This window comes from Ptychodera flava (genome assembly GCF_041260155.1).
Source record: "Ptychodera flava strain L36383 chromosome 23 unlocalized genomic scaffold, AS_Pfla_20210202 Scaffold_24__1_contigs__length_23054250_pilon, whole genome shotgun sequence".
NCBI classification, from domain to species: Eukaryota; Metazoa; Hemichordata; class Enteropneusta; family Ptychoderidae; genus Ptychodera; species Ptychodera flava.
The window spans coordinates 17,859,407-17,886,536 of NW_027248278.1; the positions used below are offsets into that span (position 1 = coordinate 17,859,407).

General features: G+C 36.8%; 1 long non-coding RNA gene across 1 annotated transcript; it reads right to left on the reverse strand.

Annotated features, from left to right (window-relative positions):
- Positions 1-13,198: 13,198 nt before the first annotated feature.
- Positions 13,199-24,219, reverse strand: LOC139124990 (uncharacterized). Its single transcript, XR_011550117.1, has 3 exons — positions 24,144-24,219; positions 14,995-15,029; positions 13,199-13,305 (listed from the first exon to the last, which is right to left on the reverse strand). It is a non-coding gene; the product is annotated as an uncharacterized lncRNA (long non-coding RNA).
- Between the last annotated feature and the right edge of the window lie 2,911 nt (positions 24,220-27,130).

The following is a 27,130-nucleotide window of genomic DNA, read 5'->3' on the forward strand; positions in this document are numbered from 1 at the left end:
CAACAGAGGCCACATTTAAGCATATTTATTTTTTGAAAAATGTTGAAGTTAAGTAATCCATACGTCATATCAAAATACAAACCAGTTATTTTTTCCCTTCGGTTTTACATTATAATAAAAGGATGTAGTGATCAATGTTTACATAAAAAATTTATTCATACACTCCCCTTACTCATGACTGTTTTCGGGGTACTAATTAACCTATTCACTCACTCTTCTACCACTCGTGTTGGCTAATTTCAGAAAAGATTTTCAGCTCGCCAAACATTTCCAAATCACAATATCACATGCCCTAGTGTAGTGTACAATTGATAAATGCATGCGCATGACAGTGAGGAAGATAAGGGCTGTGATCTTTTTCAGATTCCAGATCATGTAGTTGAATGATTCATGATCATTCACTTACACTATTCTGCTATCTTTGTGAATAATATTCCTTTGGAGTGAATACTTGCTGACTCTATTAATGAAAGGACATGGAAAATTAAAGATTACAACATTCAAAAGCATAGTATTGGTGGAGAGAGTGTTGACTTTAATGGTAATACAGGTCGTTAACAACTGCATTTACTGAGGACCGGCAGTTTTCTGTAAGGACCTGAAGCTTTGTCTTGGAGCAGGTCCTTATGACCTGAAGCTATTTTCTCTTAATTTCGCACACTGGTGACACAGTTTTTTGTCAACACGGATAAAGTCCAGGGGGCTTATAGATTGGCTCATATCCGTCCGTGAGTCCATCAGTGAGTCCATCGGTTCACGCAGATATCTCAGACATTTTGACAAAATATCATGTGACCGTGGTGACCTTTGACCTCAAATATACATTATTGTCCATAACTCAGTAACCACAAGTGCTAAACCTTTCATATTTGGTATGATGGGACACCTTATGATGCCACATATTGTACGCCATTAATTATGTGCATATCTAATTATGAGCGAGCCAATAGAGCAAGAGGTCTGATTTCTGGTATATAGGGATAAGTTAACAATATAATTTGTTTGACAAAACTTCACCTGACCTCAATGACCTTTGACCTCAAATATACATATTTGTCCACAACTCAGTAACCACAAGTGCTACACCCTTCATATTTGGTATGAAAGGACACCTTATGACACCATATATTGTACCTCATTAATTATGTGCATATCTTATTTTGAGCGAGCCAATAGAGCTAGATGTCTGATTTTTGGTATATAGGAATAATTTAGCAATACAATTATTATGACAAAATGTGACGTGACCTCAATGACCTTTGACTCAAATATATATATTTGTCCACAACTCAGTAACCACAAGTGCTACATCCTTCATATTTGGTATGATAAGACACTTATGACACCACATATTGTACCTCATTAATTATGCGCATATATAATTTTGAGCGCGCCAATAGCGCTAGAGGTCTGATTTTTGGTATATAGGAATAACTTAGCAATACAATTATTTTGACAAAATGTCACGTGACCTCGATGACCTTTGACCTCAAATATATATATTTGTCCACAACTCAGTAACCACAAGTGCTACACCCTTCATAAATGGTATGATGGGACACCTTATGACACCACATATTGTACCTCATTAATTATGCGCATATCTAATTCTGAGCAAGCCAATAGAGCTGGATGTCCGATTTTTGGTATATAGGGATAACTATAGGGTAGAAATCTAAATATGCCCATCTAAATATTAGACATCTACCATCGAGAACAAAAGAAATTTGCTGTAATTTGAATATTTAAGGAGTTTAAGCAATTCCCGCAATAAATAAAGAACCCCTGCCTCAAACTCCACAAAAGTTGCTAGACATATTTGCCGTTGTCATGCCATTGCTTCGTTAATAACCAGTTAATCAAATGCCTCATTGACAGAGAGGAAATTCAAGACCATATTTGAATAGTAGTATATATTGTCCTCAAAATTACTCTATCACGGCCCAAGTACTCATTGCCTTCAGCAATACTGCCTTGTTTTAAGTAATTTCATTAGCATTCTACCAAGTATTTTGATGCTTTAATGTCAGTCTATTATCGATTCTGTAATTTTCATTTGACAAAAAATTCTCTCAAGGCTCCATGCTATCTTTTAAGATATGTAATATTATGCATATATTAACAACACTGCCTTGCAAATACTGTAGATTATTTTATATTAAGTGAATTGCAATTGTCAGCTATAGCCATGCTCCGTCACTCGCTTTGACCAGTGACGCAAATTCTCCTCAGCTCATCGGTTTTAAACGTACAGTGGACGTGCATCGTAGAGTGCGCGTTCTGTTCTTTGCAGCTATGATGACGTAGCAAGTGACTCGATCACCCTGAAAATATCCACTTTGACAAACGTGGAACACGTTTCGGGAAAGATGCCAAAACTTTGGGCTTATCTAACATTTGTGTATAAACATCCAAAACAGTAGAATTAGAGATGTTTAAAAATCTCAACCAGGTTAGTTTTCGTGTTGGGAAATGGTTTACCTGAAATTAAAGGTTTTTTTTCTATTTCATGTACAATTCTTGGCACGCATAAATGATAAGTCGGTAATTACCCAACATTGCCTGTTCATTATGTTATACATGCATACACGACGTTTGGCGGCCCGAGTGACCTCTGTGATGACACAACGAACTGGCTATATTTATTTTATAATCCCATGGTATTAATCTATGGTTGAATTCATCGTGCACTTGTGTTTTCGAGTAGCCGTACAGCTTTGAGCAGAAGACGAATAGTTGTGCGGCTCAGCAAAATACACGAGTGTATGATGTCATCAAACAGAGAACAATTACGTATAGTTATATGGTTACATGATTATGTATAAATGGTCAGTCTCCTTACTTTCATTTTTTATGTGGCTGGATTAAAATCATCGCCACAAAAATAATGTCGCGATCTGTGTTTTAGTTTCCGGCAAAGCTTCCATTCATTTAGCAAAACGGCCCATCACCCTGGAGATATGCAATAAGTTACGGAATACTTTCAATTATTAATCCGATCGAGTTTAAATTTTGATACACCGAATGCCATCTCTACCCATCAGACATACCGATTCGGTCACATGGACTTGTCAATCATTGTATCCCGTGGTCCCGACGCCCACGCAAGTTGGCCATTCGCGGGCAAAGAGGTTTTTTCGCGCTAGCGACGGACAGCCGGAGTAATAAGTGTTATTTTATTTTTTTCAAATTTTAATTCAAATATATATTTTATTAAGTAAATGCAATGACAAAATCAAGACAGAAGCTTCCAATCTCGATGGACCCGAACGGTCCCATGGCACCAATACTACCTCTGCCATTGGATGCTTGTGACGACAACGGTGCCATCGACTGGTCTCCACTGGTGTCAACTCGTCAATATCTATCTTTTTCGTCAATATTTAAGTCTTACCAACTCTGATGTTTGCAGAGGCACATATCTAGATCGTAGACACCATAAAATGTTTGCCTGACTCATTTGACGGAAACTCTGTTGACCACTAGGTAGCGAAGGAACAACTGGACACAGAAACAGAGTAGTTGCTTAAAGACTTCAAAGATGACGCATTTCTTTTTCTTATTCATGGATGTTACACATTGCTAGGTGTTTTCACCTGCTTCCAGCTTCCCCGCTTATGTTCGTAGAACACCTAAGTACAATCGATACAGTGGTTGTCAGAGTACATTTCAAACTCCCAATATCAATCCCTTTACATGTGGATATTATGCGTGTCAGACCATCACAAACTGTCACGCCGATATCATTACAACTTTATGGCTTTGTTTGAGAGTTCTTGCAATTGACTTATTCGTTTTCACTTTCAACGCTATTTCGAGTACTGTATACACACATTTTATCTTAGACTGTTGAGCCTCCGTATCGTATTGTTTCTATACGCAGGGGCGAAATTCCGAAGACAAATAGAACATACAGTGACTGGGTACTGTTCTTTCTTAAGGTTCCAAGGCAAAAAATTGACCTTTTTTAGCTAACACTTCTCTAGTTGTTAGTAAGCTCAGAACCCCCGTAAACTATATATTTTCAGAAAGCCTAGATATAAAGAAACATTTTGGTTACCATAGTGATACCACTGTTTACAAAACTATCATGTGACAGGTAATTTGCATAACCTTTAAAAAATCTGTTTTCGCTATGTTTTGCTTCCGTTCTTTGAGATATAAGGCTGAAATTTCTGAGAGTGCAAGCTGTCCTCAGGATCTTCCAAAGTGTGTCTCAGATTTGTTTAAAACGTCTCAAACAATTTTATGCCAAAAATCTTCCAGAGCAGTGAATTTAATCCTGTTGATTTCTTTAAAATTGTGCTCCAAAATTTGAAATAAAAATGACAAATCGGGCCTTTGAAGGTGAGTCAGTCCTAGCCAAATCACAATATCTTTCCTACAAGAAAATGTGATCTATATTTATAGCCCATTCCAATATCTAACAATACTGATCCAGTGCCTTGGTTTTGCAGATCAAATGAGTATTACCAACGTACTAGCCTGAGTGTAGTTGGAGCAACTGTATGAAAGTCCTAGAAAAATCGTGGCGCTCTCTTCATAGAATTTATCATGGTTACACCTCTTGATAGCAGAACAGAAGTGAAGTTTTGTATTCCAAATTGTACAGAGGTTTAAATGTTTAACATGTATTTCAAGCGCTCTAGATTACATATTTACATATAATCAATTCGTTTGCCTGACATACTGAAACGTGAACTCTCTACTTTCATTTCTGTGTGTACTATTTTTATTGTTTTTTTTTTCTTTATCAAACGACACTATTTATTACACCATTCAATCATAGAACGCAATATTTTTTCATATTATTTAATCGTTTGAAATATCAGCTACGTCAAATTCAACGCCATGAGATTTGATAGTATAACAACCTATCTGAATACCACTATGAAGCTCGGTGATGGGAGAAACGCTATCACTAGAGATTGTTCAGTATAATCATCATTGTTTTGTACTTGTACACAAGCAATTGTACTGGAATAGAGAGCAGATATTGAGTTGTATGTTAAAAGTCAATGCTATTCATTCAGGGCTTATAAAAAGAACATTTTTATTAACAAAATCAAAAGCTTTTTGTTAGTCTGTAGACTTTACAAATGTTCAGAGATCATTCTTTAACCGATTTCTAAATATCCATTGCAAAAACGTTGTCTGAAAAGTTCTGTCCTTACGAAAGCCCCTTTGCTCGTTTACAAATATTTCATTATCATCAAGAAAAGTAATTATCCTTTGATTAAATGTTGAAATGTTTAAAATCGAAACGACTGACAACAAACATTCCTTCGGAACTTCGCTTGCTTACGCTCTCTCTGTTCCGATAATTCAGTCAGCTATCTCCTTTCCCAGGCCCCAACTTTGCTTCGCCCGAATCAAATACTAAGCAATCGGAAAGTGTGAAAGTGATTCGAAGAAAGTGAAAATAAATTTCATTTTAACTTACATAGTTAATCATTGACGCTATTACAAGGCGTCAATATAACGCGTACGACGATTTTGACGTCATCATTTTTTGCGATACTAGCTGAAAAATTGTTCCGCCGACTATTATTGCAAAGCCAAAAATAACCACCAATACGAAATATGTTATTTGAAGAATGATGTGTTTCATTAACGCTAAGAATGACGATGTATTTGGTTTTCAAAATTTCAATTCTCAATGAAGCATTTGCCGTCTGTCAAACCGCACACGATTAGAATCTGATGTGCAATTTAAGATAGCAGTTTAATTCCTGTGAGGCTTGAACTTACCCTGGTCCATGTTTTTTTCACCCTTTTGTATTTTGTGGATCTTTTAAAGATGACATATCCTTTGTTCCCTAACAATACGGTAATTCGTTCTCGCTCGCGAAGAGGGCCGCCAAAAGCGGCCACATGCATCACTGCTATACAATAAGCATGAAAACGGTTCCTGGTGGTCTTGGCTTGAAATTCCAATGTGACAAGCATAGCCGAAACTTGGTTTTGCTTGTTTTGCTCACGACGATAAAGTAATACTTTCTGAGACAGACCAGGGTGTCGGTCTATTATGCGACATCATAGAGTGTCCATAATGCGACACCATAGAAATATTGCACGTCATGACAGGAAATACAACAAAACGTCCATAAGACATAATCCCGACACGTAAGATGCACGTGCATCCCGACACAACCATTTCATCTTTGATTTAAGGTCCATTTAGACGAAGTCTTGATACACCATATACAGCTATGATTAGTTTTTTAATTTTAAAACTATAAGATAAAGAATCGTTGAAAGGCTGTCACCAGTAGGTCGCAGTCTGTCTTCGAAACATACAATTATTCATTACAAATAAATTGTCGATTCAAATTATTCCTTTGCGAAGTTTCTCTGAAACGAAGGAAAATGATATCACTTCGAATTATAACTTACTTACATTTCCAGTTAGCGTCATGCAGAATATCCATATACAGACCAACCAGTTTGCCGTTTGCCTGTTCTGTTGAGCTGCTGTAACTTAACTTAACCTGTTCAGTTTCGAAACTAAACTCGCTTATCGCCTACGTTAAGTGGGTGAAGCAAATTTAGTACCGTTTAAAGGTCTTTGATTTGAAGCCAAATAAAAAATTACGGTGCATTGTTCTCGTATGATCTTTTCAGATATGATATTTTGCAGTTTACTTAATAGGTTTATCGATAAAAGCGGCCTGATATAAAATAATAATGCTTTTTTTTAATACGACTTACGAGTTTGTTTGGTACATTGACAATATGATTTTTATAATTGTTTTCCTTGATGTTTCTGTGCAGTCCTCATTGTGCAAAATTATCTCTCCCAAGTAACTTTGCCGCTCATAAAAATTGAAAATTAAATCAGGTTTTACGTAGGTTTTGCATGCAAACAACAACCTCCGATAGGCAGACAAAGGTCACTGAGTTGGCTTACCAACATAAATCATGCGGTCAGTGATGAACTAAACCGAAACAAAGTCACTCACTAAAAATTAGTTTCATTGAGATAAGAGCACAAATTGTCAAACGTTTAAAAGTAAACAAGTTTATTTGCGATTCTAAATATAACGGGGTCACTTAAGTTCTAACTAATGAAATTGCACAGATTACGAATATACAGCGGAAACGGGAAAAGAAATCAAGAAGACAAACGAACACAATCATCGTATTTATGTTAGTGGAGATAAAGCACAGACAAAGCAGTTTGCACCAAGACTTCGACAAGGCCTTAAAGGTGATAAAATGGTGTTCAATTGGTTCGATACCGTAGAATTGCAATTGGTTCATTTGTTGTGGGACCTAAGCCATGTTCGAGTTCAAATGCAAATGCTCGAAATGATGTTGCACGTGAGATTATTAATCAATAGCCCAATGGTCATGACTACTCAGCCCTCATTTAAAGTTAATTTTGAGGATAGATGAACGGGTGGAAAGCAGTGCTAAGTGCTGTTAAAAACCTTTGAACATGTCTTTGAGTTTACCATGTAGTTTGGTATGTTGCTCTCCATTTTACTTTTACCACCGAAATATAAATATTTTCTTCTCTAGAACTGCACACTACTATGATTTGAACTGACATTTTACTCATATCATCATGAACATATGTACTTTCAACTCTGTGAGACGCATTTGGACCAATCACAAGGTTTGGCATCCATATTGTTTTTTTAGCCAAAAGCCCATGATAATCGAGAATAATGTAATTTTTTTCTTATTTTCCAAAACCAATGCAGTAATTGTACTCAAATGTTACTTATATCATCATTAGTATACATACTTTGTAATTTCAATCACTGCTAAAGTGCTTTGGCCCCGGCAACACTGATTGGATCTTTAATTTTCTTTCCGGTTATGAGTGCGATCGAGTTTGTATGTATTGATTCTAACTGTGTATACAGTGCAAAGACAATACACACATCCGGTGAAACAGTGTTTGACCTCTTCGCTTTCTAAAATTCATCGCCAACAGGACTTTTTAAAATGAATGGGTTACTGTCTTGATTAAAAGCATTTTGATTCGATTTTGACATCCAAATAAGGCCCATAGCTTTTCAACTACCTGACAATTTTGAAGTGCAAGTATTTAGACGCTTAAGTACCGATACAAAATCATTTGTATGCGTGATATCCCGCGCCGTGCAATTATTCATGGTGCGTCTTCTTCTAGCATTCTTAAAACAATGGGAATGAGTTTTAACAACATCCCTAGACACAGTCACTCGCGATTTATCCCCATCTAAGCGTGTTCTTCATTTACCTAAATCTGCATATCTTTTTAAAAAACTTCTTCCGACTTTAAGGGAAAATTGCTTATTCTACACATTAAATTGGTCGAGATACAAAGTATTCTACTAGGTAGTTCAGCTTCTTTATAGTACAGAATTTATTTTAATTGTGGACAAGTAAATTCTGATTCTAGTTAGATTACAAAAGTTCACAAAAGGAGTGCATTAAGACGTGAAGACGGTGTGTTAAAAACTTACAGTGGTTTAATGTTCTGTTGAGAGCAGAACAAAAACTGCTTCTGACATTCTTCATTCCATCCTTGCATCTGATAAGGGAGACTACACGTGTTTTAAAGTTTATTCTCCTGTAATATTTAGTTGATCATAGCGTTCTACCAAAGCTTAGATAAATTCAGAACAAAAATACAGAAACTTATCAAAATTCCATTACTGACACTCGAAAGTTTAAATCTATATTAAAGATGAACTGAGGTTCTCAAGCTTGTTTCCGGACAGCTACCTGTACACTCATCTTCTTCAATTTCTGTACCATAAGATTCTGTAATAACTCTTCGATTACCAGGTAAATCCAACTTTTCACATCCTGAAAATAACGCAAGAGTATGGTAATATGGCGAGTTGAGACTGCAAATGATAGACAAGGGGCTGATTAGGTTAAGGAAACGGGGTGACTTTGGTATACAGGCGTCATTTCGATTCTGTTACAAAATATTGCCTTATTGCACTAAACTTCTTGTCATCAACTGATGAAAAGTAAAAAGCCAACTCTCATATGATGAAACAACAGAGCGTACACTCTGCGATGTTTAACTGATGTTTTACATGCGATCGTGATTACTAAAGACATGTGTAAGCTGTGATTACGCAGCGGTAATGTTGCATATCGATCGCGCTCGGGTCAAAGGTCATCGCTACAGTTCTTTGATGATGACCCTTGACCCGAATGCGATCGATACGCCGTGACACCGCTGCGTATTCCCAGCTAGTGTATGGTATAGCAGCCACTGGAAGTAAAAAGGTTTCTTCACGTATTTTAGCTATTCCAAAGTACTATACAAATATAAGGATAAGGATAATAATACAGATGCTTCAAAATTTAATGCCTTTTACTATTTTGGCGAGAAAACTTACCCTTTCTGGTCTTGCTTTTGCAAGATCACGACTTCAGCGTGCGCTTATAAGAAAAAATGTCGCAACTTCCGTTTTGATGCATGACGGGATAAGAAAAGGCACTAAACTTGAATACCAAGTGTTAAGGAGTAGAATGTCTCTTGCAGGCCAATGTTAAAATTAAAACGTTCATAATGGTTATCTGATTTTCTTTTCAAAATTTCAAAATTTCAACCGGTAATGAACGTGTAAAATTATTTTGTATACTTCCTTTTCTAGAAACAACAAGCTTTCAGCAATTTTAGACAGGAGATATTTTTCACTTAGTGGGAAATTCGTTTCATCGTAATCCGTGTACGTTTGCTGGACAGCGAGGCAGTAGTAAATTTTATATAGCCATAGTAAAGTAAAAAACAATAAAGATTGTTAATTGATAAGCAGTATTATGAAATTTCTTTAATGCTGAGTTTTTTAACAATTGAGGGAGATGGTTGTTATACCCCGTGTTCTGGTTTTAGAACACCCACTGCATAAAAAACCCTATAATACTTACTGTATTAGCATGGATTATTGCCTGTATTTTAGCTGAATAGTGCATATGCAGATGAATACAGTCAAGAATCCATTTTTTGTATTCAGCAAGCCTGTATTCATGTGAATTAATGTGAATTTACTATAGGTAAGCGGACGAGTAGGAGGCGGTTTACGGAATTTAACGGTACAGTTTGCCAGTAAAACTCCGAGGCCCGCAGGGCCGAGGAGTTTTATGGCAAACTGTACCGTTAAATTCCGTAAACCGCCGACTACGAGTTCGCTGACCGTGTTATACCACGAATTTGCCGAGTTTTAGAGCCTTGTTTGCACGCCGAAAGTTTTTATTTGTAATTTTAGTGCAGTGCAAGTTGAAACTTTGGCAGGAAAACATTGACGCGTTTTGACACCTTGTTGAACGAAAGTATAAAAACTAACCCATGATTGATTGGATAAAACAAAGTTGACATGTGTTGCTATTGTAGTACGATGACGTGGGTTGCGCACCTGGTTTGATTTGAAGTGTATGAATTATGTTTGATTGATTGGTTGGTTGAATGAAGTGAAAAGGTGTTTGCAGATCGACGTTAGAGTCACGCTTTGCTCATTTGGGTCGAAAACTTTGAGCAGCATACACGCAATTGCCGAGTCGCTCTACGTATATCGATATGGCGAATGAAGTACAAATGAAAGCTGTATCCGGTGCACTTCAACTACCAAAGCCAAAGATGGAAAAGAAAAGTCCCCTGTCACGCCAGTGCTAACGGCCACAATCGGAAGACCAAGCTACACAGCCACGTCAGAGAAAGGCGCAACAGAAACTGCAAGTACAAAAAATACGTGTAGATCCACAATGACTGTGGTACTGCGTGTGTGTTTGCCTGTAGCTAGATTTAGGCGACTGAAACCTCTACATTCAGTGTTGATAACTGACTTTGAAGTCTTAAATTTCAGCTTCGAATGATTGTGATAACAATAACCTTAACACAGAAGTGATATTTGCAATCAATACCATTATTTCACGGTGACCTGTAATTGATTTTGAGATGTACAGTCGTGCAAAATTAATTCAGTCCGGTGAGTCTTTTAAAGTGTCTTTACTCTGTACTTGATGGTGAAATAAATTTCTTCTGGTATAATGTCTCGCATTTGTTTTTTTTATTCGTCGCCACGTGACTTTCTTTTGTTTAAAAAGTGTCCATTTGCAAGTTCTTTTGTTTAAAAGTGTCCGATTTACTAGTAAACTTGACAGTTTTGAACAAAAGAACTGTCCGATTTACTAGTAAATCGGACACTTTTAAACAAAAGAACTTGTAAATCGGACACTTTTTAAACAAAAGAAAGCCAGGTGGTATATAATAAAATATTCGGTTATGGAAATTTGAGAGCATGGTTAGAACAATGGGCACGAGGCGGAGAGTGGAATAACGTGTATTAGGATAAAGCTGAGTACGAGGGCTCTTCTGGTATATAAAGTCCAACCCAACGATAAAATGTCGAGCCGCAGGCCGAGACATTTTATCGTAGGGTTGGACTTTATATACCAGAAGAGCCCGAGTACGAGGGTTTTATCCGACTTAAAAACTATCGCCCCTAACTGATATATTTTCGTTTTCAAAGTGTTTACGTCAACCGTCCCCTTTGTCAATGTAACATGTTTAGGATATGAATTAAAACTTTTATTTGTGAAATAGCCTTCCAATGTAATGAAACATTCTATAAATGCCCTAGGGCACAGCAGATTTTGTTTTTCAGCTGGTTTCCGCTGTGTTACCAAATTTGAATATTAAAATGTACCAGATGTCTACAGAATATGACATGTTCACTTGTGATTGGACAGTACTTTACTACGGCGCTGTCATTCGTTTTTGGAATTTGGTGACCAAGGCTTTATGAGTAAATAAAACACCCTGAATTGAGCACTCTGATTGGTCAATCAACAGTAGATAGTTTTTAAACTACAATACAGGTAACTTATTAATGTGAATTTATCTGAATTATAGGTTTTTCATGCAGTGACCATTGATAATAATACGAACACTAGTGTTAACAATATGAACACTAGCCGTTCACATTTGAACACCGTCATCTACATTTTGAACGCGTAAAGATGCGTCTAGCGTCCGCTATTTACAGTATGGTCTTTGCAGGATGTAAATGTGTGAACATTTGTTCTTTATGACTTGTCTCAAACAAGAATTACCGAGCACACAATATCAGGCTAACCTTCACACATAGTGTTGTTTGTGTACTATTTCTTCTTCAAAATCGGAGTATAATCCCGCCCTCGCCACAAATGAGACAATGCTTCTTGCTCTTGTGTTGCGAATATAGTCCACACATGGTTTTACCCCGTGTATTAATGTTGCCAAGGAAAGTTGGTCGCCGGCCCCAGTAATAGGAAACTATTCTTGGGCCCTGTAAGGGATTCTGACTCAATGTTACCTGCCGGCAAAGTTCTGCTATGGTTTAAAGTCAAACCAAGGCCAATACAAATTGGAGCCCTATGTGTATGTCTCAAGACGAGTTCGCCACACGTTTCTGTAATTAAAACATAAATATGACAATTAAAATGCACTAAGTAATTAGGACATCATAAATCATAAAAAGACAATTACACACCCAGAAACAGCACACTACCCCTCCTTTGAGTTTCTAAACTCCGGCGTGATCTTCTCCTATCGAAGAATACATCAAGAAAACATTGTCAGCTAAAACACAAAAGTTGGTCTATTCAGTAATAAATATTCCTGCTAAATGATGCAAGCAAATTAAACATAATACAGATAAATCCAAACTTACAAAAGTCTTGAATATCCACAAATATTGTTAACTTAAAGTTCGCAAATAAATAAAATATCAAAAAACACAATTTTCAAAGCGGAATTACAAAATAATATATTTATTACTAAGCTACGTGTAAAAGTACAAATACCCCGAAACTAGTTATTCTGTAAGGCAAAGTGGCGAATTACCGATGAAATATAATTGTCAAGAGCTTCAAAATGAGCCCTCATAAGTGGCACGTCAGAAAGGAGATGTAGAAATTTGAGTGTTCGAATACTTGATCCCGAGGCGCATTCTACCTTAAAGCGAGACACATAAAACGTCGCCTTGAAGGAATGCAGTAAAACAAACTCTGAAGATGTAAAGATAATTTTCAAATTCAAATTCAAATTCTTATGGATATGTCTTTCAAAGACACCAAAGTTTTCTATACCAAGGGAAATTCACTAAACCAACATCTTCAATGTATTGATTTACAATTTATTTACAAAATATCACTCCATTGACTTTCCGCACTAACTACTTTAAAACTGAGTGTCTGATAAATCGAGCTTTTGATATTCAGAGTACGTGAAGTCACGTAGTTCTTGATAATCTTCTTTATGTGTTGCATTCCTATTTTCATTGTAAGAGGTACCTCTGTCTTGTTGGAGATCTGAAATCATGCATTAATCAATAGTCGTAAATTAACATGACCGGAGGAAGAGAATCGTATCGAACAATGAAATGCCCCTAAAATGTGCACGCAATGAAACAGCGGACTTTCATTAATGTGTAACCAGGTCAGGATCAAAATATCGGCTGGGTTCACCTTTCAGCATGCAAAACGTTCGTAAGTTGCGTGAGAAAGTAGCCTAAATGTATGCAGAATTCACGCAAATCACCAAATGTCTCGGTTTCCTTTTTCTTCGATTTCCAATATTTCATAAAAATACCACAACTCTTGTTAGGTCACATTTTGCATTTTTTTTTCTTGATTACTGTATAAAAAAACGACAATTGTATTTGACAACAAAGCTCTTACATTTGGATAGGAGTAATTTAATTTTGCTTATGATGTTGATTACTTTTCATTTTCTTCCACATTATACTTAAGTTGAAAGTGTTAGGTCAAATTAAAATAAATAAAGTTTATCATGAATATCAAATTGACGTTTTCTACACCAACTATTCACCCCTTATATTTCGAGTGAACTATTGCTATCATACTAAATTTTAGAGGCTGTGCATGTTGAATATAATTTGAGGAGCTTTTAATCTCATCTTTGACAAGTAACGTTACTTCGGAAAGTCCTTCTTGGTTACTTGTGACACCATATTAACTGGGCAGAAAATAACAGTATAATATTTACTGGAAACTGTTAACATTGACTTGTATTTCAGACCAAAATAATAAAGACTGCTCCGTCAACTAAGGGCAATTACAATTAGTTACGAAATGGTCTGCAAATGTCTGTCAGTCGTAACTATATAGTTAATCATGTTGTTAAGTGGAGACGATATTGGCAATTAATTCAAATATAGGATGTCACGTACAGAGAATAACACGGTATGATAGTACCACATACTTCTTATATGAAGTAACACCTTATTACCACTCCTTTCTGTTTCCCTCACATGCAATTCACGAGAATTGCAGTATTCTATACTAGATGTATCAAGCATCTGATATTGTGAGTGCGTTAAATCTCGCAAATGTTGAAAAACTCCCATGTAGATAATGGGAGAACAACAGGTGTTTTCGTACCCTTTGCTATTTCTATATGCTCTGTGTTCTGGAAGGGCCAGAGAATTACGTCATTTAAAGTAGAAAATAAAGAAAATAATATTTGAAGTGGTTGGAATAAGATGTTAAATGTTCGGCAATGATGTGATCAGGTATTGTATCTCACCTATTTGACTTTTTTATACTTCAATACTATAACTGCCGAGTTTAGAGAATCAACTAACTAAGATCAACGTCATCATTGTTGTATCTGTTTATGTATTTCGTAGCAACTCGTTTTGGGTGTGTAAAACGTGATATAGATTGATATATTACGTGCCTTCTCGCGTGCTGCTCCACTTAACTGGAATAATTTGCCTTAGAAATACGGCAGTCTTCCAGTTTGGACAATTTCAAGAAGAACATCAAGACCCATCTCTTCGAAAGAGCCTACTGACACCATGCCATAACTTTGTACGGCGCCATTGAACACTACTTCGTAGTGGATGCTGGCGCTTTATAAATTCTCCAGATTGATTGATAGATTGATATATTAGGTCACTTGTGGTGCATATATTGCATGTTGCCTGGTACATTCCAATAAGAAACATCAATGTCTCTCTATAAAATAATACTCACCATATATGTCTGTAGCTTCGCAGTATTCAGGATTCCTATTAATGAAAGCATGAAATAAAGCTGTTTGCTTACTGACTTAAATATCATTTTCGACAAAGATGTTAGGCAACATTCTAAGAAGAGAAATCGGAAATTTCAAAGGTGGAATTCGGGACCTGATATCTTGTACATACAGGTCAAAAAAATATTGAAAACCAGTAAGGTAAGATAAACATTATTACTTTATTAAGTAGGAAGGTGACGCTGAAAGTTTTAATTCATGATAACCTTTATGGGAAAATGTTGTCAAGTATTACTTCGAAAGTTCTTTGCAAAGAACTTGGTAGGAACGTCAAAATGCTAAAGATTAAAAACTGCTAGACTTTGAAACTAACAACAGTTTAAAATTGTTGTACATAAATGTAGCCTTGAATTCATTATTGAATGGCCAATTGCACTTTCAGTTTTTAATATATACAAACACATCAGTTATAGCACTGATGTTGTGTACTCTTGTCATGATCAGATGGGATGGATTAATGTTGGACAACATGGCGAAGGGTGTCGTTATTTTAACATCAGTAATTGCGCAAATCCGGTTGTGTAAGTCCTGATTTTTCTTGCTCGAATTACTGAATTTATTCTATATTCATCGATATACTGTAATCTGCAACGTCAGGGCCAATAATAAAAAAGATAAGCATCTCTATTATTCTTACATATAATCCCGTGACATTTTTTCTGTGTTTGACATCGTATACTATTGTTTTCGACGCGTAGAACAGAACCCATTAAGCGAGAACTTGTGCAGTTCCATGAAATACACTCTCCTACGTTGTTGTCAAAAGCAGGACAATTCCATGGGATTCTATATTTATTACATTAATAGCCCTCTTGTTTTTATCAAAGAAGCGGGAAAACAATATTTTGTTTGCACCTTGCAAAAATGGCTGAGCGTTGCAAGGTCATATGCAAAACAAATAAGCAAATCAGAGCATTTTCAATCATAATTTCGGTCGATTTAAAAAGTTAAATACCGTGGACACGATACCTCCTGGATAAATCTGCCAATCATTATCTCGAGCTGTGGCATGGCTGACGTTTGGCAGCAAGTGAAAGATTTGGTAGAGAATATGAAGTAACGTTATGGGAATATAGTCTGGTGCCGAAACACAAAACCCAAAATTTTCAGCCCTACAATGGTTCTCGGTGGCTTCTGTATCTTCAAAGCCTACTGAATCAGGATCTGCATGATGCCGCCCTGGCACCTTTGGGCATTTTAATATATTCAAGATGGCCGCCAAGATGGCCGCCAAGATGGCCGCCAAAACATGTAAGTGGTAATATCTCAGCTCTATGAAATGTTATCAAAGTGATTTTGGTGTCATTTGCCAGGTAAACAGGGCCAAGGAATTCATTTCTTTCATTGCCCAACATGTGCAACTCTTAATTTGCATAACAATCCAAGATGGCTGCCAAAATCACCTCCAAAACAGGTAAAATGCCATATCTCAGCTCAATGAGAAGCTGTTGGAGTCATTGTGGTCTCCTTTGCCGGGTAAATGGGGTTGAGGAACTCATATCTTCCATTGCCTTATATGTACAACCCTTAATTTGCATAAAAAAGCCAAGATGGCTGCCAAAACGACATCCAAAAACAGGTAAAATATCATATCTCAGCTCAATGAGAAGCTGTTGGAGTCATTGTGGTCTCCTTTGCCAGGTAAATGGGGTTGAGGAACTCATGTCTTTCATTAGCTGATATGTACAACCCTTAGTTTGCATAAAAAAGCCAAGATGGCTGCCAAAACGACATCCAAAAACAGGTAAAATATCATAACTCAGCTCAATGAGAAGGTGTTGGAGTCATTTTGGTCTCCTTTGCCAGGTATATTGGGTCAAGCAATTCATATCTTTCATTGGCTGACATGTTCAACCCTTAATTTGCATAAATGTGCATAAAAAATCCAAATACTTGTTTCAGTGTGTAAGGAGTCATATCTATGCCACTAATACACTATGCCACTGATTTTGGTGTCTTTCGGCATGTTTTACGGGTCAAAAACTGGTATCTTCGTTTTATTTGCTAAAAATCAACCATGAAAGTCTGAAATTGATGCTTACAATCCAAGATAGCTGCTAAGCTTGTTTCCACAACATATATCAAGGTATATCTTAGCTGAAATTGCATCCTAGAGACTAATACAGTAAGGTAAGGCTGAAGGCTAAGTTTCTTTCGTTATAATAAGGGAGGGACCCTTAGACCTTGGGAGGGGGGGTGGTCACAATGAAATTGTGATTTTTTTTACTATTGTAAATTTCTGAATTTCTTTTTTTCTAATTTAGATTAGCTGTGCAAATTTTTTTTCAGAGTAAATTTTCAGATTATAATTTTTTTTAGTTCGTCGCTGTCTGAAGATAAAATGGGCAAAGTTGTGCCAAGCACCACAAGCGGTCACGCAAGCGGTCACGGGGAGGGGGGTGTCAGGAGAGGGGTGTCCCCCTGCTGCTGCTGGAGCTTTTGAAAAATACAGATTAAAATGGTGTTATTTGGTGGCACTTGGGGAGTATTTTTTGCGGGGGGTGGTCAGGAGGGGGTGTCCCCCTCCTGCCGTTGGGAGCTTTGAAAAATAGAGATTAAAATGGTGTTATTTGGTGGCACTTGGGGAGTATTTTTGCGGGGGTGGTCAGGAGGGGGTGTCCCCCCCTGCTGTTGGAACTTTTGAAAAATAGAGATAAAAATGGTGTTATTTGGTGGCACTTTGGGAGCATTTTTTTTGGATTACACATCTTCCTCTAAAACATGGTCTTCTTGCTCCTCAGTAGCTTCCTATAGTTTTGAAAATTGACTATTTTGGTTTCCTGGCTTCCTTTTCTACTGCGTGGTGAAATGCCTACATTCACCCCACCAAACATCATGCATATCTCATGATTTACAATTGATTTTTACAAGCTGAGAAGCTAAAATAAACTAAATAATATAGTTAAATTTGCATATTTGTAATTGTTGCCCTTTTTTGATCAAAACATCTGTTTCTCTGTAGCAGCATGTCCAAATTGATTGGATGTGTATAGATGTTGTGAAATTTCAATATTTGTCTTTTTAGGGCAATTTATGCCATTCATGGTCAAAAATCTGTATTCTCTGAAAGGGCTTGTCCAATTTCTTTGGAATTTGCAAAACAAAAACGATTATTCATGCAGATTTATTCAGTATTTGCTATCGAGAAACTTTCAAAGTTCAACCCTTTTGTGTGTTTTTGTGTTGGGATTTGTTGGATAGATGGCATTCTACGTAGTATATTGTTGAATGTTAAAACATGTGTTGCTGTTGTTTTTTGAGGCTGTTTTTGAGAAAAAAGAATTGAAAATGCCTTTTTAAAAGCAAAATAATACATAATGACTTGATATGTTGTTTTATCATTATTGACGTGTTTCTACTTGTTCAACCATTCTTGCATTCATCATTGTAATAAAATGCTGTGAAAAAAATGAAACTGATGTGGCCTGCATCTGTTTACCTTGATCTTAAAAGGCAAATACAACTTTCTGTCTTGACAACCATACCATAGTTTCAATGTTTTACCTAGTGTACCTGCTTGGTTTGTACGCATGAAACAAGTAGAAAACAGGCTCTATAATTTCATAAGTTTCAAGTGATCAGAATACAAAAAGTCCTGAAAAGATAAGATAATCACAACTTCCAGTATAAGCGATACAGTCACTCTAAATGTATAAATTAAAATTAAAAATGTGCCTGGAGGATGTACTAAAAAATACAGAAAGTTGCTTTCTGTCGGTAAAATCTAAAAAAACATCAAAATTTTAAAGACTTTTGCATATTTTTTTTTACGCCTTTGTCTTCTTATTTATTTTTTTTATATGTTGCAAACTAGTTTGAAGATTTTCTTTCCCTAACTTTCTGCTCTGAAATTTTTTTTTCTGTTTTTGACCACCACCCCTCCCCCTCCCAAGATCTATGGTCCGTCCCTAAGTGTGAAATATTTCATTGAAAGCCAAAATGACCACCCAATATCAACTATGGCCACACAAATGGATGCCACAAAAACATTGAGTCGTATCTTAATCCACCAAGCATTCTTGAGATCTATTTTGTTGTGTTTGGTCAGGTTGTATTGGCCGCAGGGTTTTCATTGCTTGTTTTCTGAGCTGGAAAAATCTTACCTCTAATGGAAGGATTTTATCCCACATTGCCGCTATAATGATTTTGTAAAACATTACACCGTATCTTAATTTATCCAGCATCTTTGACACAAAGTTGTGTGTGTTTTGGTCTGTTTGAGAGGTCATGGAATTCACATTTCCATCCACATAAATTGTCAAACCATCCATTTAAATTAAATGATAATGAACTGTATCTTTCCATACAACATCAATGGTCATTTTATCATTTGCCAATCAACCACAATAAATGAGCTTCAATTATTCGAGGCGAATTTGCTGAGAATGCATTTGCACTCGCATAAAAGTGACTTGTTTGGTCGTCTTTGAGCCAACCTGAGTCATCTGTCTTGTTTATCTTTGCACCAACTTAGTCACTCAGATGACTGCAAGTGGGTGTAGCAGAGGCCTTCTATGAATATCTTTATCATTGCAGGCATGGTTTTCTGATTTGACAATGAAGATACTTGTCTTTTGCCACTTTTGACAACCAGTTTTAATGTCATCCGTCAGACGTTGTACCTTAAGCTTTACAACCGTCATGCTGCAAACAAGTCTCTAGTTTCTGCCATAGTGTCATTCATAGGCAGCAGAAATACCAACTTCTTGCGTTTGACACAATTCAGAGCACTTTGAGTAGTTTAATTGCATTACAAACACCAATATTAGTAAGGTGTGAGTTGCATCTTTTGATACATTTGAAGGGTCAATTGCATATAAACTGTACAATCCAACGTATATCAAAAGTGAAGTCAAATCATCATCGATGCGCTAAAAAGAGTCGCAAAACAGGCATGTAGCCTTATAATAATGGTTTATTGTAAGCACTCAAAAGGTGACCGACGGTCAAAAAGTATGAGTTACAGGGAAATAAAAAGAAGTATTACATCTAGAAAACACTGACTGAATGATATAAAATAAAATAAATTATTGCGTGTAAAAACACTGACAGAGTAAAATAAAATAAAACAAAGTATTACATCTAAAAACGCTGACTGATGCAGAGAGATAAATGCGTTGTTGAATAAGAAGACTGAGCATTACAAAATCATGATGACTGATTGTTCAATCTAATACAATGTACAATGGGGCTATTTTCCATTCGTGTTGTCCTACATTTAAAGGTTATCTATTCTTATGTCGGGTCTCGTAACCATGTGAATGGATATTTGGCACTAAGTGATGTAGCTTGTGGTGTTCATTTGTTACTTCAGACCGAAATTTTCTACAAATTTGTTTACGCCTGTCTTCTAAACTCACAATGCCCAAACATTTTAAAGCATCGTCATAGTGAGTGAAAGGCAAGATAATTCTAAGTGCTCTTTTCTGGACACTCTCAATCGCCATTTTCAATTTCTCGGTGAGCCAACCTTCCCAAACTAGGCTAATGGAGTACGTACTGCTTATATGCTAAGAAAGGACATCAAACAAGGTCATCAAAAACTACAGATGTTTTACTCTGAGACTTTGATGTACTGACTTCAGTTTGAATAAACTTTGCCAGACGATATTGTAATGTTTTTCCCTAACATTCAAGTGTCGCTGGCTTCCAAATTACGTGTTAAAAAGGAAGATATGTCGTTACTGAATACATCCCTTATCATAATCTACAGTAGCTCATAACACCAATCAATCTACAATCAATTATAAGAACTTATTTTATGTATTATTTTCGTGCTGTCTATGAAGGTTGATGCCAATTAAAAGTTGTATTGAACATTAGTATGCGCAGTGCTTTGTAATGATAAGCAAACGCTTCAAAATAATTAAAAGCGGTCAACTGTCTCAAGGCTGAAAGTAGGACCGACTGGATGACATAGAGCAGGGTTAATAAGGATTTGTAATATCGCCCAACGATTGCGTAGTATTTCAGACTTTTGGATTAGGGTTTAATGACTAACAATGATTCTGACCGACAGTAACCGTAAACGTGATGAATCGTGCGACTAATCTCGTGTTGTTTATTTGTGTAACCCCGGTTACGAAGTAAGTCACGTGATTTGATCTTCCATCCCATCTGACAGTAAGTAATCAGATGGAATTCCTTGATTGCCGTTATCACCCACAATGAACTGCGAACAGACAGATACTGCGTGGAGTGGTGGCTTGTGCGGGCAGAGACTCGGTCTAAGGGAATTAGTTCTTCTTGCCAGTAACCAAGACGACGTGGTTGGTCTTTTTGCATGGCTTATGAACTTCTAGGTAGGTTTTCACATTTGTTGCAATACTGAATTTGTAACGTGTTTTCATGGTGTATTTTTTGAAGTTTGAGACCACACCCATTGTGAGGCAAATTGGAGAGGCCATGTGCTTTCCCGATTGGACTGTGAGCCATTCTGAATCTCAAGCTTCCACAGCAATAGATTGATTTGTTTAGTAGTTTTGTACTTTTTGTTTTGATTCCTGAATACCAATAGTTCAACAGAAAATGAACTTGTTCACCTTGACATAAAGTGACTAGAATGGCATTGCCATGCCATGGATTAAGATCCAGCTGATATCACGATCTGCTGACTCAAAGAGCTTATGTAACTTGTAAGTGCTCTTCTCTTTTTGCATGGCTTATGAACTTCTAGTTTCCCGACATACCAACCCATTGACGGAAGCGTTTGGACTGCTAATGAGTTAATCCCAAAGGAGAACTGTCTGGAGGACGTTTTGTGTGAATCAGTATCCCACCCGAACTGGAAGAGGTTACATCACGGAATTGGTAACCGTAGCAACAGGAGCGACGTGGACTCTGAACCCTGAACAATTCTGGAGAGTGTCTATTGAGTGAACACTGTAATTGATACGAACTTGGATAGGGGCGTGTCTAGAGTTTCTGAATGTTTAAACAGTATTGCCGGCTAGTATTGTAGACTTTTAATCATCATTAGTGTGTAGTGAAATAAACCTCAACATCAACTGCAACTCAAATTGTACGATAATCATTCTTTCCTTTGTTGTTGATTGGATAATATGAACTTGGGTCCAGGTTTAGTTGACTGACAATTTAATACCTGGGTTGTTTATTTTTCTATCTTTGAATTGACCGTTTTATTTTCCTTTCACGGAGATATTATTTGAACAACTGCTTAGGTCATTGGCAATGACCGGACGTCTAATCTGGACCTCCATGCTCTATGTTGACAGATCGTTTCTTCCTATTTTACATGGCACTTAAATTGGAGCGACCCTCTTCTACTTTGCTTTGCCGACTAGTACTCGTCTTTGGTTAACTGTAGATGCATACCAAAGTCATGACAATATGCAGGTTTTCGAAATGATTTCAGTTGTACGCTTTCTCAACAGAAGTGCACTCCTTTGCTGGCACTTCTTCGTACTTCTTTACTTTACTCTTGGCACTCGCGCCTAGACACAGCAATATAGACGCTCTGAGACTCTGACGTACTGACTTCAGTGAGAAATCCAGCATGAGTGACTGCGATTGACCATATCTTTATGAACAGCCGATGTTTATAGTTATTATACCACTGTTGACATATCGTGACTAAACCATCCGATAATGATGCGCCACTCTTCAGTATGTGTGCTATTACTGGACAGTGTACGAGTAGCCAGGACAGCAACGACCACCATGAACAATGTACATATACCGGACGATTATAAACATGTCAAACCAGCCATGCAACATGACATATTTCTTATGTGTGTTTGTATGCATCACATCGGGGGAAATTTGGGACAGATAGTTCATGTGACAAAAGCAATTATTGAGTGCTGGATTGACTTATATCACAATGAGCAAATCGCTGTATAAAAACAACTTTGCCCTAACTACTTTAGAGCAGAGTGTCCCTTTCCATTCATTTTCATTATGGTGTGCAAGGTTAGACCATATGAGTGCTGATGAAATAATTCGGGCCTAAGCCGTATCCCTTGCAGCATATCACCTTGCAGTTCCCCACTTCATTGATGGGCAATAGAATGTCAATTCTGCGTTCCACAAACCGTTGTCATTTATAAATCAAAATAAGTTACAAATAACCTCGTCATCTTATAAGTACACATATATGAAAAACATACATATCGAGAGATTGCATACTGAGATTGAGAAACCAATCTTGTTAATACATTACTCCGTTGATTTAAAGATAGCATGCAGAAGTTAAATAATAACACACGCCAGCAAGGGCAAGATCACGATTTGTTGCCCGCCCAAGGGATGGTGCTCATGACGGTAATATTGATGATGCCCGAGCCGAAGGCGAGGGTATCATCAATATTACCGTCATGAGCACCAGCCCGAGGGCAGGCAACAAATCGTGATCTTGCCCGTGCTAGCGTGTGTTATTAATTTTATTACACCGAACAAACACTTGTTTTCGAAAATTTGCTCAGAATGCAGTCAAGTGTCGATCGAGACTCGCCACAGTGAAACGTTCTATTTGTTGCTCGATCGCAATGCTACATGAAGTTGAATTAACGTCTAAAAACGAACACAATGTTGTTCAAGCTTTTCTCGTTAAATGTACTAAACTTTGTTCTGTACTTCAGGTCGAGCTAATTTCTTGTGCCTTTTCAAAAGCCATTGCTTTACAGAAAATACCAAGCAAATGTACGCGACGATGTTGTACGCGCAGAAAGTACGCGCGGTATTCCAGAACGTGGTAGCGGGCTATATCACTGCACGCGACAGGGCTATATCAGCGCACGCGACAGGGCTATATCACCTTAGCCATGTTCTATCACTTTTTGTTCTATATCACGTGAGTGAGGCTCAGCCAATCACAGTACCTGAATAATACGTGAGGTGTAATAATTCTTTTTATGTTGTATTGTATAACTTCCACATGTAGTTTTACAGAACAGACACATTATATCGCTTAATAGAATTCTCATAATGCTAATTAAGAGGATGGAAAAAAATCTTTGTAATCTCTCAGATAATCATTATATTTCTCTTTTACGATCGACATAATGCATCTCTATTTTGTTTGGATCGGAAACATATATGAGTAAACGCGTAACACTTTCAAGCTTACCGTTGGACTGTTCGCCTTTTTCGGACAATCATTATGACAGCGGCACTAAAAACAATACCAGTGGTGACAACGATGATGGCAATTACAATCCAAATATAATGCGGGAAAGATTTATCTGCGGTCTCACTTACTGTGTTGTTGTGTTTAATGGTCATTTTTTCGCCTGGGGTAAATATAAAGAGATACTTCTCTTGAAGAAATAAAACGACCGATATCTGTCATTTTATGTTATGAAATACAATTCTTAAACAATCATGAGTGTTAATAACAAAAGAGCTACATGAATATCTCATGACAGCCTCTGTTGAAGTGCGGTATGGTAGACCTTAAAAAATGTCGGTCAAATTCCTTAGAAAACAATGGTGAAATCCGTTCATTTGTTGACAAATATAAGGAAAAGAATAACTTATTTTGCAAATATTATAGAAAGTTAATCAATAGTGGCTGCTGTTGTGGATCCACAGCAGGTCTGACATACACATTTAGACTCGTAATTGCAAGAACTCGTGCAAAAGAATATTTAACTACATACTATTGTGCATTTTGTCATTACAGAGTCGTCCAGTCCATCCATCTTGACATTCGAGTTGGAAAGGGTTTTCCTTACACACTTTTGCGTTTGGATATTTGCATTTTTGTTCTTTGCATCTGAAATAATATTGTACAGTTTGCCATAGTTCCAGATTACCGTTATTTTTGTCACAAAGAAATATTAACGTTATTTTTGTCACGAAGGAAATCTAAGATTTATGTATACCACTACATGTGGAATTCATATTATTTGAACCAGATAGCAAGGTAACATTCAAAACGTCATTTTCAAGTACATATTACTTTGAATGTGTTTTATATTTATTTAATATATGCGGTAGACCCGGGGGATCATGTCAGTCACTTAAAAGTTAGTACGAACTTTATCGAACTTAGATGAATGTAAACAGCTTGTGCTGTGGTCTTCAAATGGCAGCCGTAAGCATATTCCTAAAGCACATGCGTCAAGTCCGTCTCTTACACATCGTCACTGGCAACTTCTCTGCCAGTGCTTTCCCCATAATGCTTTGCGTTATCGTTTTGCCCATCATATGCGGTATTGTATGTCTTTAAAACAATTGCTGGCGAACATTGCTTCTATGACATAATTATTTTAAAATAAATCAAAAGCATTTTATATATATATATATATATATATATATATATATATATATATATATATATATATATATATATATATATATATATATATAATATATATATTGCGCTGAAGACATGCTGCTCACAGCGAATCATTACATTAATTGTTCATTTAATGTGATCATTGAACAAGAATGTCTGAAATACAAAAGTTTAATGTTACTTTGAATTGTGTTTTCCGATCTTACTATACACGAGCTAAGTGTCACAGCTGTATTGTTGTGTAACAAAGTTAATGAGAAAACTTTTATTCAATGGTCAAGGGTTAACAAATCTTACCTGACAACGTCAAGACAACTGCCATTGACATGACCACAAGACGTGGCACAGGCACATTCTGGACAAATTTGCATGCAGGCATTTCCATAGAATCCGGATTCACATTTATCATTACAATTTTTACCAGTCCATCCAGATTTGCAAGACATGCAATCTTTTTCTCTGCACAGTGCACAATTTTTTTGACAGGGAACTTCACAACGCTGACCAGTCCATCCAATCTCACACTGACACCAACCATCTACATGGTTACAGCTACCATGTTCACAATGACATATTTCTGAACAATTGAAGCCATAGAAACCCGCGTCACATTGTTTGTCGCATCTGTTACCTTGCCATCCAGAGGAACACTCGCAATCGCCATTTTGAACCGAACAAGTAAGTCCATTAAAGCAGTGTAAACATTTATCCTCACAATATGAAAGACCATCTGATTTACGTTTTTCGCTATCACAATCAGCACAGTTTGAACCAATCCATCCAAATGCGCATGTACACAGATGCAAATGATCAATATCACAGTACGCTCCATTAAAACAAGAACAATGTTTATCACAGTTTTCACCATAGTAACCAGGTATGCAAGAACAAAGACCATTAACCCGGTCACATTGTTGGTTGTTTGAACAGTTGCACGGCAAGCACGACTCACCATAGAAACCATTTTGACAGACACACTCTCCTTTTCTACTATCACATTCACTATTTATAGGACAGACACATTGACGATCACATAATTCTCCATGAAAACCCTTTGCACACAAACACGAGCCGTCAGACATACAGGTTGCTCCATTTTGACAATTACAGGAAAACTGACAATTGTTTCCAAAATATTGCGCTAAACAATGGCAAGAACCATCCAGTTTGTTACACGTCCCACCATTTTCACAGCTGCAGTTCTTCTTGCAGTAATATCCATACGATCCATCATGACATTCTGCGAAAATATAAAGAAAATCTCAGTCAGGTGAATCTAAGATAACTACAATAATAAACCAGAAGAGTCTGTTGTCTTTTGTGTGTATTAAGTCATATAACAATATTGTCACAGCAGCAAAAGCAAGTTTTGAAAATGTGCTGTTTAGTTTATCTTATGAAATTGCTATTGTAGACAAATATGTGCAAAAGAAATAATTTTAGGTCAATGTAGAAAGTCTGATATATTTGGATCACGTCGTTATTTAATCTTTATACAATGTTCTCAAATCATCGTTAGTGCTATCATGAAGTTTGAAGCATTGATACTTGAGCATACACGTTGAAAATAAGTCGCCTATCCAGATTAATGCTTAGAAATCCATCCATAACATCATCTTTTAGCCTTATTTTTCCGAAGTAAATTTTCTCCAGTTCTTCTCAATTTTAAATTCCGTATCACGGTTACCGAAACAGCAATTAAAACCTATGCTTCGTAATTCCCGTGCTTTAAATATGAAATCCGTAAATTGTTCAGTATCCCACACAACCCCGCTAACACAAGGAGATTTAAGTTTCTTTGTGATGTTCTGGTC